We start from the raw sequence: 16,342 nt of genomic DNA on the forward strand, positions 1-16,342 counted from the left end.
GGCCATCTCACTCCATCCATCCTCACCACCTTCTACAGAGGGACTATTGAGAGCGTCCTGAGTAGCTGCATCACTGTCTGGTATGGTAACTGCACAGCATCGGATTGCAATACCCTACAGTGGACATTGAGGGCAGTAGGGAAGATCATTGGAGCCTCTCTTCCCTCCATCACAGACACTTGTTGCACCCGCTGCATCTGCAAAGCCACCAGCATTGTGGAGGACCCCACACACGCCTCACACACACTCCTCACCCTGCTGCTTTCTTGAAAGAGGTACCGGAGCATCCAAACGAAACTGTTTCGCAGTCTGGCAGTGAGGGCCCACTGCCAGACTGCGAAACAGTTTCGTCCCCAAGCCGTCAGACTCCTGAACACTCAGGTACTGGGCTGACACATATGGATACCTTCATACATCAAGTGACTTTTTGCACAATACTCAGTCTTTTGCACATTTCTATTGGAGATTATGTATAGGAATTTCAGGAGCAGGACCACGCCTCCAAACGCTCCTTCCAGCTGTCATCTATAAAGTGTTACCTCAGTTCTGCAAGCTGATCATTCTCGTTTACGTGCCCCACCCTCCCTTCCTCCTTGTTCTCCATTCTTTAATTTCTTCACTTCTATTTAGTACATGGGGATCTGCCAGGCCTGGGAGCCATTGGCAGTCCCCTTCGAGGCCTTCCCCAAACCGCAGCTCAATTCATGTCAAAGCATTCACTTTTACCTACTAAAATGCTGTCAAACCTAAAATGAGGACGTGGGCCCAGCTAGTGAATTGCACTGTTGTGTCTGCACTGTCTTGTGTCTGTATCGTTCTGTTCTGTCTGGAGTGCCACTGCCTCGTTTTTCTTATGCAGTTTTTGCACATTGCACTTTATGTAGTCGTGTGTTGATTGTCTGTTGTTTGCCATATGTAGCACCATGGTTTTGGAGGAACGTTGTCTCGTTTCACTTTGTACTGTACCACTGCACATGGTTGGAATGACAATAAAGCCACTTGACTTGACTTGGAAGTGATTGAAACACCTGAATTTAATTATTTTGATGTGTGAGTGAATACTTTTGGTGATATAGTATATTTCTGTGCAATTTAGCACACATCCACAATGAATGAATGGACTTGTGTATGGATGGATGGATTGATGTTATTTTGTATGAAACTGCCTATTAGATGTAAATACATAAAGAATTACAAATACAAGTGCAGATCATTCTGGTGCATGTGTGTTTCTTTAAAACACACATGCAATGAAGTGTTAGGTCATTTGGGGAACTGGTTGCACAATATCTCTTTATCATCCCTATGTAAATTATTGGAAATTAGCATATGCTGAGTTAATACGTGCCATGCTGTGGTGACTTCTTTCTACACTGATAACAACAACACTCGTTGTGAGTTTGAAGTGTCAGAAGCTCAAAGTTGTTGTAAAACATTGAGCTTCTGTTAGTTGTAAAATATTAAATGCTCTAACAAGAATCAAAAACAGGAAGTAGGTGAGTGTAAAAAGTGGCAACAGCACTTAAGACTGGACATGGGATGAAAATAGTAAAATGTTTTTTTTGTTTTCTATGTTGTACCTAGAATGAAAAAAAATAGGTTAATGAGTTTTTTACATTTTACACAGCATTACAACATTTACAATTTTTTTGAAATTCTGAAATTAGCTGCACATAGACCTTGAACTTGGGCATCACAGTGCTACAGTGGTTAACACAGTTTTTTGTGTGAAGTTTGCATGTTTCCGTATTTGTGTGGGCTCTCGGGTACTCCAGCTTCCTTCCACAGTCCAAAGACAAATTATTGGTGAGGTTAGGTTAATTGGTAATTCTAAATTGAACATTGTTGTGAGTTTGTTGCAGCACAGACAGTGATTTAGGCTGGTGACCTGTCCAGGGTGTACCTCGCCTCTTGCCCTGTGATAGTTGGGATAGGCTCCAGCCTACTCGTGACCCTGATAAGGATAAGAAAAGAGGATGGATTGTGTAGTGCTTTAAAACCAGATTGAAACATTTCAGAGATCTCATTAAGATCAAGGTGGGCCTGCAACTGTAAGTAGATCACTTTCTCCAGAACTTTTGAAAGGAAGGGAAGCTTTGAAATTGGCCTGTAATTAGCCAGGACAGTTGGGTCCAGATTGTGTTTTTTAAGAAGAGGCTGAACTATAGTTTGTTTGAAACATGATAGGACACAGCCTGTAGCAAGTAGTGATGGGAATTCCCGCTCTTTTTAGAGAACCGTCTCTTTCGGCTCAGCTCACTAAAAAGAGCCGGCTCTTTCGGCTCCCAACCGGCTCTTCGGGTTGTTTTGTTGCTTTAGTTAATTTATTATCATCAACAATATAAAATTCTGCACAAAAAGAATTACTAATGTAAAAAAACCCGTGGTTTTATTTATATATGTTTATATATAAATATATAGGGTGGCCCCTAGAGACAAAGCAGAGAGAGAAAGAGAGCCAAGGACAACATCGTCACATTAGAAAGGTATAGTAATCATCCACAATTATTTTCATTTGTGGATGATAAAGGATTCTTTATCATCCAGGAGTTTATTCATGCAGTGAATCCTATGTATGCAATTCCAAGCAGGAAAACACTCTCGCAAAAAATCATCCCTGGCCTATATGACAGAAAATGTGCATCTTCTTTTTGTTTTGCATATTTTAATTTATATTTTATTGTATTGTGGTTTGCAGTGTTTTGTGTTGTTTCACTTTGAATTTGTTTAAAAGGAAAAAACTGAAAATTTAAATAGTTAAATGTTGAAATGTGAATAGTTGGTTTTTGTGTTTTATAATTTATTTATTACATTTTATGTGGAGTGAATAAATAAAAGTATATTTATGGTGGCCCCTAGAGACAACGCAGTACCAACTCCGAAGCACGTACAAATTTCAAAGGATGTACAAACTCCAAAACACATTGCTAGCATTAACTGAACTTCCAAAACAGAGCTACCTAGATCACTTAAATTACACAATTGAAAGCATATGTGTATTGTTTGTGTATTCACACACAAACACTCATATATATTCAAATAATTTTAAAAAAATGTTCATTTGCCTGTTACTACCACACACCAAATATGGTCGTTGGTACTTCCTGGCTTGTGTAGCCACTAGGCTTCTGGAGCATTTCCATTTTGTTTTGGAGTTTGTACAAGTTTTGGAGGTTTCACGTGCTTTGGAGTTTGTACGTGCTTTGGAGTTTGTACGTGCTTTGTCTCTAGGGGCCACTGTTAATATACTTTTATTTATTCACTAAAATGTAATAAATAAATTATAAAATACAAAAAACAAAAAAATATTTACATTTCAACTTTTAACTATTTAAATTTTCAGCTTTTTCCTTTTAAACAAATTTAAAGTGCAACAACACAAAACACTGCAAACCACAACTCAATAAAATACAAATTAAAATATGCAAAACAAAAAGAAGATGCACATTCTCTGTCATATAGGCCTGGGATGATTTTTTGGGAGAGTGTTTTCCTGTTTGGAATTGCATACATAGGATTCACTGCATGAATAAACTTTATGAATCCTTTATCATCCCCAACTGAATAATTGTGGATGATTACTATACTTTTCTAATGTGATGATGTTGTCTCTTGTTGTCCCTGGCTCTCTTTCTCTCTCTTTCCCTCCCATTCTGTTCCTGTGCTACTGCGAGTGTAACTACCGCCCCTCCCCCCTCTGCTCAGTGCAAGCACAAGGCTCCCGTGCGGAGTGAAGCGAAAAAAAGTGCAAGAGAGAGGGAAAAAGAAGAAAAAAAAGGAAAAAAAACCCAACACAGCTCCCAATAAGGATCCGGCGTTCACTTCAAAGATCCGTCTCTAAGAGCAGTTTCGTTCGCAACTATCACATCACTAGTAGCAAGGGAAGTGTTCATTAATCTCTGATTAAAAGGCCCAACAGTATTAAAAGCATTTTAAGCAGACTTGGGGGAAGACAATCAGATTGGCAGAACTACCATAAACAAGTCACTCAAGGAAACAGAAATAAACTGCTCCAAGACAGCTGAGCACATACAGCGGGGAAAATAAGTATTTGACACATCAGCATTTCCAGCAGTAAGGGGATTTCCAAGTGGACTATTGACACAACATTCCCACCAGATGTTGCCATCAAGCCAAACATTGAAGTCATACACACAAATCAGAACATTTAAGTATACAAGTTAAACCATAATAAATAAAGTGAAATGACACAGGGAATAAGTATTGAACACACTTTATTTAATACTTTGTAGAAAAGCCTTTGTTGGTGATTACAGCTTCTAGACGCCTCTTGTATGGATAGACCAGTCGTCTGCATTGCTCAGGAGTGATTCTGGCCCATTCCTCCACACAAACGGTCTTTAAATCGTGGAGGTTCCTTGGGCCTCTTCTATGAACCTTAATCTTCAGTTCTCTCCATAGATTCTCTATGGGATTTAGGTCAGGTGATTGACTGGGCCATTCAAGCAACTTGATTTTCTTTCTTTGGAACCACTTCATTGTTTCCTTGGCCTTGTGTTTGGGATCATTGTCTTGCTGGAATGTCCACCCTCTTTTCATTTTTAGCTTCCTGGTAGATGGCAGCAGATTCTTATCCAGAATGTCCCGGTACATCGCTCCATTCATCCTGCCTTCAATGATATGAAGTCTGCCAGTACCCCTTGCTGAAAAGCAGCCCCAAACCATGATGCTTCCACCCCCAAACTTAACTGTTGGTATGGTGTTCTTGGGGTGGTGAGCAGTGCCATTTCTCCTCCAAACATGGTGTGTAGAATGACTGCCAAAAAGTTCTATTTTGCTTTCATCTGACCATACTATAGTCTCCCAATAATCCACAGGCTTCTCCAAATGCTGTTGCGCAAATTTTAACCGAGCCTTGACATGCTTTTTGTTCAGCAATGGAGTCTTGCGTGGTGAGCGTGCATGGATGCCATGGCGGGTCAGTGCATTGCTTATAGTTTTCTTTGACACAACAGTACCTGCTGATGCAAGGTCTTCCTGAAGTTCTGTCCGAGTGGTTCTTGGCTCTTGGAGTACTCTCCTGATTATTCTGTGGACTCCTCGGACAGGGATCTTGCGTGGAGCACCTGATCGTGGCTGGTTTATGGTGAACTGATGCTCTTTCCATTTCCGGATAATGGCCCCCACAGTGCTCACAGGAACATTCAGCATTCTGGAAATGCGCCTATAACCATTCCCATCACAATGCTTTTCAACGATGAGATTACGCAGATCTTGTGAGAGTTCTTTGCCTTTACCCATCATGAAGTCTTTCCTGTGTGCCTTCTGGGTAATGAGGGGCCTTTATGGGCCATCAATTAGGACTACAGCAGCTGATTCCAGTTAGTACTGATAGGGGACTGGGTTTCTCCATCAATACTGACAGATTTCAGGTGATCTCCTGGCTTTCTATGTCATTTTGCCCCTTGTTATCTTCATGTATTCAATACTTATTCCCTGTGTCATTTCACTTTATTTATTATGGTTTAACTTGTATACTTAAATGTTCTGATTTGTGTGTATGACTTCAATGTTTGGCTTGATGGCAACATCTGGTGGGAATGTTGTGTCAATAGTCCACTTGGAAATCCCCTTACTGCTGGAAATGCTGATGTGTCAAATACTTATTTTCCCCGCTGTAGGAGGAACACAGGGGTCTGAGGTAGTGGCCATTGAGACATACGATTTAATAGCTCAAACTTTGTCAGCAAAAAGTCATCACGCATACTTAGTGAAGGTACAGCTCCAACATTATCACATGGATTAAAAATACGATGAAAAAAATTAAAAAGTGCCTGAGGTTTGTGACTATTTGTGGACACTAGGTTTGAGACAAACTGAGTCTCTGCAGTGTTAACAGCAGAGAGACAGTTCCTAAGTATCTGTAAAGAAACATAAAACCTATGCTTTTTCTTCTTTTTTTTCTTTTTTTTCTAACACTTTATTAAAGTATACAAATGCTTTTTCCATCCCCTCTCAGCATGTTTGCAATCACGTCTAAGGGTGCAAGTATGTAACAGATGGTGATAATCTCCTTGTTTATGAGTTCACGTTTTCTCTTAGAAACCAAAGGATAAATAATGTTATTAATGAAGTTATTAAATTGTACAATAGCCTCCTTACCAAAATAAAACATATAATGTAACTATTTTGTTACATTGTGAATTCTGATCCCCACCATACCATTTTCAGAATATCATTTATATATTTGGATAGGTATTCATATGTATTGTGGAATGAACGAAATAATACACACAAGTATGCTTACATGATTGTGTGGCATTTTTGATCTAACCACACCAATGAAATTGCAAAGTCCGTACTGTATCTGTATTAACAGCTCGATTACTTCTCCATACACTGAAAAAAAGGCACTGGCCATCTCTTGGATTTATGTAAGCATCTTGCATGTATTTAACACAATTGCCTCATGTTTTAAAGATAAATGTAACCATATAGTGTAAAAACTACATGATATGCAGAAAGGGTGTATTAAATTGTTCATATCATGTTCAGGTGAAGTAAGTCAATAAGATAGCAACATTAAATCTCGTGAAACCACGCGTGATTTCATCTCGCGGGCTTTAGATCGTGGTTCAAAAAAGACATCCATCTCAGTCAAGTCGAGCAGCCAACTCTACGTTTTTGGTATGTCTTGATTTTTTGAATTAATATTTACCATATTTCAGCCAAATGTAGTTAAACGTCTAGAGTGTCGCCATGTAACATGCTAAAAAAGACCCGTTAGCTTATTTGCTGTTTTATCTGTTGTCAAAGAATTGGCGCTTTTTCATTTGAATTTGTCTTTGGCACAAGAGCCATAATATCACATTAAACCCAATTATGAGGCACTTATAACATAATTTGGTTTTCTGTGTGAATAGATTTGCCAACTGACTCTTCAGTTACATTGTGTATTTACTGCATCGTGGTGTTAGTGAGATTTTGGACATTGAACAGCTTTAGCTAATATCATTAGCGGCATTATGCTAGCTTACATCCCTACCCCTCCTGCCCTCACCTGCTGTCCTTTTGTTTCTGTTTTTTTTTTTTTGCTGCACATTGAGAGACGACCTCTATTCTGCATTTCACCAGGAGTCAGCTGATGGATTGTGGGTTCAAGGTGTTATGGTAAGAAAGTATATTCTATTTTCGCTTAAGGTTTCTGTAACTTAATTATAATAGGTTTTGTATAATTATTAGGTGCATGCATACACAAATAGACCACCCTATTAATACAACTGAGAAATCCAAAATCTGCCATAGGTTTAACTTATACCTGTATGTATTGTCAGAAAGGTGATTACTGGACTCACATTAATGCACACTTGAACTAAAATGAGGTTGTAACTTGTGGGTTGTTGGGTTGCAAATCAGAAACAAACATCTTTGGATTTTTTTAATCCCATAAGATCTGGAAACACAGTTTTTATTCAACAAAACATTACTGATTAACCAAGCACAGTGCCTGCTGTTATTTCAAAAATAATTTTATGTCATTTCAGATAAAATGCAGCATTCCAGTGCATCCCAAACATGCCTTTACAGTCAAGGTTTCTGACGGAGCTGAGTTTCTCTCTGACAGTCTGCTGAAAGTGTTTGCAAAGTGATCGGGGGAACAGGGCACAAAGCTAAAGGATGTAGCTGCCATGATGACAGTAAGAACTTTAAAATTCTTTAACTACAAAGTGTATATGTATTGCATTAGGTCAGTAAGAGAATTTTATGCTGCATCCATTGAAACAGTCAACTATTACCTGTGAGTACTGATTCCACTGAAAGGATGCCATAATTTTCATCATGCATTTACTTGCCCACTGAGAAAAATTTATCTTTTTTTAAATATATATGTTCTGGAAACTATATATCCATAAAGCTGATGTCAAACAGGAATTTTTGATATTGCTTTGTAGATGCTGGTGTTGCATGTTGACTGGTTTAAAAAGTCAAGAGTTTTTGTCTGGGATCATTTTCTTCTGTGCTACTGAAAAGTTCACAAATCTCTGTTTTCTTTGTTATAATACTTTAGGATGACATTGATGCTCAAAGGGAGTCCCTCATCAAAGTGCTCCGCATCTGTGTGAAAGACAATTGTAACATCTTGATGCAGGAGTTCATGGTAAGTGTTTTATGAGTAGATTGTGGCTTTGCAACATTTAAAAATGCATTTAGTTATCCACTTGATCCTCATTGGACTGGTTAGGACCAGTAGTTCTCTTTAATAATTTGAAGTTCACATGAGGCCTGGTAATGAACTCGGCCGCCGGCCCTTGAGGCCCCACCCCCACCCCTGTATTAGGGGTCACATCAGTGTGAAAAAACTTTAAATTTGTCATTCTAGTGAACAAAGAAAAATCCCACCAATATTTACATTAGCTTTTGTTTGAAAAAAAAAAAGACCAACTGACCAACAGCTAACCAAATTGTGGGGCTGAAAGTCTAAATTCTAACATCTTCTGAGTGACATAACCTGGATTTCTGATGGGCTGGTGTCTTTCTAACAAAAACTAATGTAAAGCATTTGAAATTATTATGTTTTTCACTCTCTCTTAGAAACTCTGTTAGACCATGAATGGCAGCATGGGAGGCTACTCTTTGGCTATAGCTATTTACTATGTTGCTTTCATTGGTTTAAATTACTCTGACATTAGAACTGGTAGATTCAAAAGAGATGAGTTTAAAAAGGAATCTTAAAAAAATGTTTTGTGTTTAACCAGGACTTGACTGAGGCCACTGCACAGATTGAGAAAACCACAATGAACATCTGTCTCCAAAGGATACGCCAGGCAATGACTTTTCTGATGTTGGCATCATCATCGAGGGTATAGTAGTTCTTCAAGATCTGGATAACGTGACCTTTGCACTAGCCATGCTGTTTGGACCTTTTTTATTCCTTCAATATGAGTTACCCATCACAGCTCTGCTACACTTTTGAGGTGATTCAAAGGGTGGTAATGGAGTTGGATGCAACTCAGCTCTCAAGAAAAGCTCACAACTAAGACAAAACTGCTCCTGCAAGGAAAGCTCACTGTTATGCATGCAAGGTGATCAGCTCTAGGTGAGAGGACATTTAAATCTCACACTTGTTCTGCTGCATTTTTGAAGCTCAATTCCAGGAACAGATCGCAGGGTTCATTTTTATATACTCTGCAACTGCCATGAGGATGAGCCGTTTTTTTTGTTGTTGTTTGTTTTTCCTTTTGCTCTGTACAAGTTCTCTGTTTGTCTGTTTGGCAGCATTTTTAAATTTCTCTTTGTATTTTTTCTTTCTTTTACTAGTGAAGAGATGTAGCGTGAACAGTTATACAGTCTAAATATCCCATATGGGTCGTGTGAAATGGTATTTTCAGTTGAAGTAAAGAACGTTGAATATTTCTAAGTGTGCTGTTTTGAACCAGGATGTCACAGTATGATCAGTGCTGTAATTTTTGACAGTCACTGTATCAATGTTATTTTTCAGTCTCTTGAATAAAGTTTTTGACCTGCAAGTGCTAATTTCTTTAGTTATTGGGGTAAAATGGGTAATGTTAATAGGAAGGTGTTTGCCAATTCAGTAACCTAATTTAATGTTAATGGAAACTAACATTACCTCAAATTGTTTAGTTATAATTGTTGTTGAACTGAATCTTGACGTCAGAGGCCTTAAATAGAATGTTTTGTATTGTCCTGTAACATTTTTAAAAGAAACAGTCTAATTTCTTTGCTGTGATTGATTCCAGAGAACACGGAAGAACTGACATTATTTAACTGTTGATTTATATAGATTCAGTGGAGGAGTAATGTCAGTTTAATTCTTTACCTACTGTCAATGCAGTGAAATTAGACATTTTGTTTTTAAAGGTTACTGGTGGATGCCAGCAACCATCTTGGAAGAGAACAATACAATCTGTTATAAGGCCTCCATTTGAAAATTGTGTATTTGATACTAGAATATAATAGCAAAATGTAATTTGAAGATAACATGTAGTATTTAAGTGACTAAGTAGTATTGGGTAAAAGTTATTGAATGGTGTTGGGATAAAGTGAAAAAATTGTGAAGGATTAAAATATTCCAAGAGCTCAAATTACGTCATCAAAACATGTTTAAGTCACATTTTATCAACACAAATTGCACAGGTTTATAGAACATGAATAAATTGTGTTAATTTAACTCAATTGTTTAAGTTGCTGCCAAAGCAAAACATCTGTGTGCAACAAATGTCCACCATTGAATTAAGTAAATCCAACAACATATTTTTTTCCTCTGCTCTTGCAACACAGAAAAACCAACAGTGAACAAGTCGAAAATAAGACAGCCAAAAAAGGGAAATGGTTGTTCTTTTTCACATCTTTTAACTTAAATATTTAAACTTTTTTATTTTAAAACAGTCTTTAATGATTAACCACAGTTATACATATTTAAAGTAATAAATTGTCCCATAATTCTAGAGGCAAATTGTTAAGTGATTTTTTTTAATCTATGGTTTTAGAGATTCTATACTTTGAGCTTTTTTTTTTTTTTAAAGTTTTTTTAGTTTAGTTTTTTTAGTTTAGTTTGGCCACAGTAACATTCTCCCACATAGGTGAGATACTGCTTGCTTGGTGGAACAGTTGAAAAATGAATAATGTACACTTAAAAGAGACAAAAAAGTAGCTTATGAGCAAATAGTAGTACTTGCTCATTTTCAGGCGCAAACTGAAAACCACTTGGGGAAATTGGGCTCCACACAAAATAGAGCTTCATGTGCATCCAACGTGATCTCTGTGGATTTTATAACAGTACTCTCTTTAAGGTGGTTCTGTTAATGTGATAGCAGAGACTGTGAGATGAGGTCTTAATGTTACATAGAAGACCAATACCATCTCTGTGAGATCTAAACAAACTAACAGACAATAAGGACGGACAAAATGTGATTCTGTGTCTCCTCTGCCCAATAATATAATAATAACAATCATATTGAGGGTGTAAGAACATAGATTAAAATAAATAAAATATGAGAACCCATAAATAGCACTTAGCAGATAATAATGAGAAAAATAGGAAAATGTAAAACTAAGTTTATTTAACAATTATTATTATTATTATTATTATTATTATTATTATTATTATTATTATTCAGTATTATGGGTGGTAGTTGTAATAAAGGTTATGTTTAACTTCAACAAGGGTGTTGAGGCTGCTGGTCTATTCTGTACATCATTTCTGCTTTTCCATGCTGTTAAACTCGATTTTGTCATCATCACTATGGGCCAATCGTTTTCTCACCTCCCCTCTGCTCCATTTGCTTTACATGTTAGTGCTCTTCTATTATTCTGTCTTTCAGGGTCTCATTCAGGATACCCACTGCTCCCTTATCCTGTCTAGTTAGAGATCATCCAAGTTTCCACCTGCTTCATCTCTGCCACCACTAGTGTTTAGATTCTCAGGGGTTCTTGTCCTACTTCCTGACATTATTGTGCCTTTATTGGAGTCTAATCACATCAATCAAACTTGGTTCTTCAATGAATTATTTGCAGAACATTCAAGTAAATCTCTCATTTTTGATATAGTACCATATAAAATTATGTTTATAGTGGTCATAGTAACAATATATATATATATATATATATATTTTTTTTTTTTTTTTTAATTTTTGGTGATATGCAAGCCTCAGCCCCAGGCTTCTGGTCCAGACTAAGGTAAGTCAATAACGACTTCCAGATGCAATTAAATACAGGTACAGTGCACCTGGAAAGTATTCACAATATTTGACTTGCTCCACATTTTCTCTTGTTACAGTCTTATTCCAAAGTAGATTGCATTTTTTTGTTTGTCTCTTTTGCTCAAAATTATGCACAATCCCTTAACAAAGATATCAGTTATCAGCAGACATATTGGTATAGAAAAAAGAAACAAATGTTTTCGCAGTCTTTACTTTGTGAAAGGATTTTAATACACGACAATAAAGAGGTTTTAGCAAAATTAAAATCAAAAATTTAAAAAATGTATTCAGTAGCTGACATATCATCACATTGAAGATGGCTAGATGGATAAATAGATTATGCACTGAGCATGTTAAAAGCATGAAAGAACGGAATTTGTTTTCCAGGCATGCATTGAAATGATAAAAAGAATAACTTTAACCTAAAAATCTATATTAATAAAAACACATGTATAAACTCATTAAGTGTGGAGGAATACATATGGCCCTGAGTCTATGAAACTCACAGCCTCATGGAAGAAGCTGCATCTCAGTCTTGTTTTATGGGCTTTGAGGCTACGGAGCCTTCTGACCTAGGGGAGGAGGTAAGGGAGGGGTAAACATTTCACAGAGTGGGAAGGGTCTCTCATGCCGTTCAATGGACTTATTCTGCATCCATTACATTTTTTAGAAATGTTCTAAAAAAAAAAAAGGGAAGCTGCTGTTGTTTTGGGGGGTGGGTTTCACCACGCTTTACAGTGCCTTCACCACCCCATGACAGAAGGAAGTCAGCACAGCGCCAAGAAAGCCAGCCTGTTACAGCACCTTAAAAATCAAGCAAACAAACAAACAGCAGTTGATGAGCTTTCTGAATATTACTGACTGTATTTGTAGCCCATGTGAGATTTTTGGACATGTGCAGTCCCATGTATTTCACTGTGGTCAAAGAAGTGATTTTCTTTAATTATTCTTCATAATATAGTGAGGTCTTGACCTCTAAGTGCTTTAAGATGACATTTGGGATCATGTGATGCTATATAAAAATGTTAAACTAATTAAATTGAAAAAAGAAAAGAAAATGAGCTATAAGAGCACAGTTTCTAATTTTTATATTTTTCCTCTCTACTTTTCCCCTCACATTTTTCTAATACTTAAATTGATTTAAATTTTGTGATGTATTAGCAATCATTATGGCATTTACTGTGTCCCAGCTGTGGACCTGGTGCGATCCTTAGAGACATCAGTGGAAGTAGTTTTAAAACAGATCAGGAGTTAGTCAGTTAGATAATCACAAATGTAGAAATAGTTGTTTTTTTCCCACAAGACCTTATTTAAAGTTATTTAAAATATGAACCATTTATAGCTGATGGTAATGTTAATTATACAATAATTACTAGAGTTTATCTTTTGAAAATATCCTATTTTTTGTTGAGTCTGCGCTTCCACAGGCCCTGCTGGTTTACAGACTTATTCCCGTTAATGAAGCAAGACGAACAGCTCAACCGGTTTCCACATGCTAGCAAGGGGAACCGGACGGCAGCAGTCCTCTGCCGTTGGTGTCAAGTGAGTCCAAAAAACCAGCTTCCCCTGCAGCCTTTTATTTCTGTGGCACACAGTTTACACAAACACTCATTGTAAAACCCCCATGTGTATGTGTTTGTAAGTGCGTGTGTGTATGTGTATTCATGTGCACGTGAGTGTGTGTGTATGTGTTTGGGGGTGCATTTGTGTGACCTCTTGCTCACCAAAGGGGTCATAAAGGCAGGAAGTTTACTAAACAAGAAAACAGAACCTTCACATAGGATGTGCCTACAATAAAACACTACAGCCTCCCCCACCATTCAACAGTCTGGGAAGGGGGTCAGAAACAAAGGAATGTCTTTGATCACACAGTTTGAACCAAGACTTACAAATTTAACACAATGACAACATTTAACAATTTCAACCTAACATTTTTGTAATCCATATACACAGACATCATCAAGTCATTAGACAATTACTAAAGGATCAGGAGATTTCTGTTTTTCAATTATAAAATATAGTAGCATAGCCTTTAGAATATTCTCGTAGACATTTTCTGGTCTTTAAGTACGATAACATAAAAATACAATTGTGTAAGACACGTAAGCACAAATATTTCCCAGTTATAGTTCCTTAGTCGTGTTGGCCACAGTTGATGATGACTAGTCAATAGTTTAATGTTTTTCTCTCTCTTTCATGAATTGATTTGATTAAATTTTTCTGTTTTTATTTTATTTTATTTTTTTTTTACTGTGTTTGTTTTGTAGAAATTATCATTATTATCATCGACATATAATTATGATGAATCTGTACGCACATAATTTTTCACTGTTTGCATTTGTTTATTTGTGCAGCTGCAGAAAAACTCTCTTAAAGATTTCCTGTGTTTTTTATTTATATAAAGAAATATCTGCATATGAATATCCATCTATCATAAAATTATAAGATGATGGATGATGGTTTAACAGACTGCTTTTTTTTTATTAGGTTTGCCTTTTTGCCAGCAAAGAATTTGTGATTTTTAGTTTACATCTGCCCTGCATTCTGGGTCAGCTCTCTGCCTGACACATGTCCTGCTTCACATGACAATTATTCTAGAACTTTTTTAAAGATATGAAATATTGATAATGTCTTATACTGATAAAACCTCTCAAACTGTCCACTTTATATTTACTACCAGCTTTATTACATCTATATCTTCCTAGAGCCTGAAGCTGTATAACTTTAAAAAATCTATTTCCAAATTTTGAGTGAATGAATTTCAATAGTTTTTAGTTTATATGAAGTCATAAGACATACGCACATACATGTATGACTTGTATGTGTGTGTGTAGCCAATTCCTTTTTTTCTTTTTTGTTGTGATGCTTAAACGAGTTAAAGTAACCGTTCTTTCTTGTTTAAAAGATGGTAAAACTGAAGTTGGTTGATCTTTTATATATATTGCAATGTGACTTAAGTTAACCTATTGGAAGAAGTGGATATAATATTATATAATACTGCATTATTTAATATAATTGAGCACAAATTTTGTCATTACAGACTACTATCGAAGTGGTAAGCCAACTCAGAAATGTATTGAGCTCCCCCCCCCCCCAATAATCAGACCCAACCAATATAAACCCCCCCCCCCCCAATAAAATTATGAATTATCTTGCATAAATAGGCTGTTTATTTTCTTTACTCATTTCAGTTATTACCAGCAAAAGGATTCCTTATAGTATCATTTTCAGAACATTATTTATATCGTAACAGTATGAAAAATTAATTAAATTATGTATTGCTATAATAAAAACTAGAACATTTGGTACTTTTTTTATTTTGGGTGGTGCAGGGAGTACACTTTTTGGTGTTTGTGTAGTGGTTTTGATCTTTATGCAGCAATGACGATGCAAAGTCCTTGCTGTATCAGTATTAACAGCTTGAACACTTCCCCATGCTCTGCTTCCTCTTCTCTTGCTACTCAGAACCAGTGTCAAGAAAATTCAGTTATAGGATGAAAAAGGGGAAATAGCTGCTACTATGTACTTTTTGGCTTATTTTTCATGTAAACTTTTGCGACTTTAGAACATTCTTCAATTATGAAGCACAATTATCCATCCATTCATCCGAATAATATATACATACAGTACGTGCTGACAACTAAATTTGTTTGCGTGTGTGTGTGTGTCCAGTCCCAGGTGGATGACCTCTGTTGAGTTACACTGTTTTTAATTATAACATGCACAAGTTAAATCTAATTATATCAGTATTATATTATGTGTGCAGAGTTAGTATTGCAGTAAATATTAATACAATAATCATTTTTGTGCCCTTTTTTACTTTTCATTTAAATTTTTTCTGACTTACAACCTATATCTCTCTTTATATGTTATATGAAAACCTGACAGTGTCCCCAGTTAGAAGGCCCAAATTGAGCCAAAGATAAAAGAGCTATTTGTTTAAGTTGATACCTCTCTATCAATGGCCCTAACGAAACACACCTTATTGATTTTGTTTAATTGAAACATTTCCAGGTAAAAACTCACTGCCACGTGAGGAAATGAAGCTCCAGAAATGGAAACGCTAGACATCCATCCAGCCTGATCTCTGGGCATTTTTTTTCAGTTGCAGTTCTAAGCTGGTTCTATCTGTGTGACAGAAGAGATTGTAAGATGTCTGAGGTCTTAATGTTATGTGGAATGCCAAGCAACCAGAATCTCAGGAAAATCCTAACAAGCCAAAAGACAATAAGGACCCACGAGTTGGGCGTTTGTGTTTGATCCTGGTGTAAGCCCCCTTTCTGCTGGCTCTGTCAAATTGCGCTTTACCACAAATATCTAAGGAGGCCAAGAATTCACAGCAACAACTAAAACTGAACTAGTAAAAGATCCTCTGGTTCTTTGGCACTTTACTTTGTTTAAGGTTAACTCTTTTATTGCTGGTTACCCTTTATATTATGGACTAATGATATCGCTTGAGCTAGATAAGAATTACTGACAACTAATGAGTAATTTTTGAGTGAAGCATTCACTATTTAATGTCATATCAATCAAACTGTGTAGATATTCAGCATATGTCATACACGCACGCACAGTATATGCCTTGTCTTCAGAGTCACAAAAGCTACAGAAGTGTTATTGTTATCAGTGTAGGCAGAGATCACCACAAGAAGACAGCATTA

The 16,342-nt window shown here is 36.7% G+C and overlaps 1 protein-coding gene and 1 long non-coding RNA gene across 2 annotated transcripts in view; both read left to right on the forward strand.

The window, feature by feature from the left end:
- Nucleotides 1-16,342, forward strand: part of LOC102789944 (exostosin-1) — a 294,744-nt gene that overhangs the window by 177,962 nt on the left and 100,440 nt on the right. The gene's annotated exons all lie outside the window — the stretch shown is intronic.
- Nucleotides 6,915-9,488, forward strand: LOC148098444 (uncharacterized). The gene is made up of 3 exons (XR_015720697.1): nucleotides 6,915-7,131; nucleotides 7,506-7,658; nucleotides 8,718-9,488. It is a non-coding gene; the product is annotated as an uncharacterized LOC148098444 (long non-coding RNA).

Source organism: Neolamprologus brichardi, chromosome 15 (assembly GCF_056152115.1).
Source record: "Neolamprologus brichardi isolate AB-2024 chromosome 15, ASM5615211v1, whole genome shotgun sequence".
NCBI lineage: Eukaryota > Metazoa > Chordata > Actinopteri > Cichliformes > Cichlidae > Neolamprologus > Neolamprologus brichardi.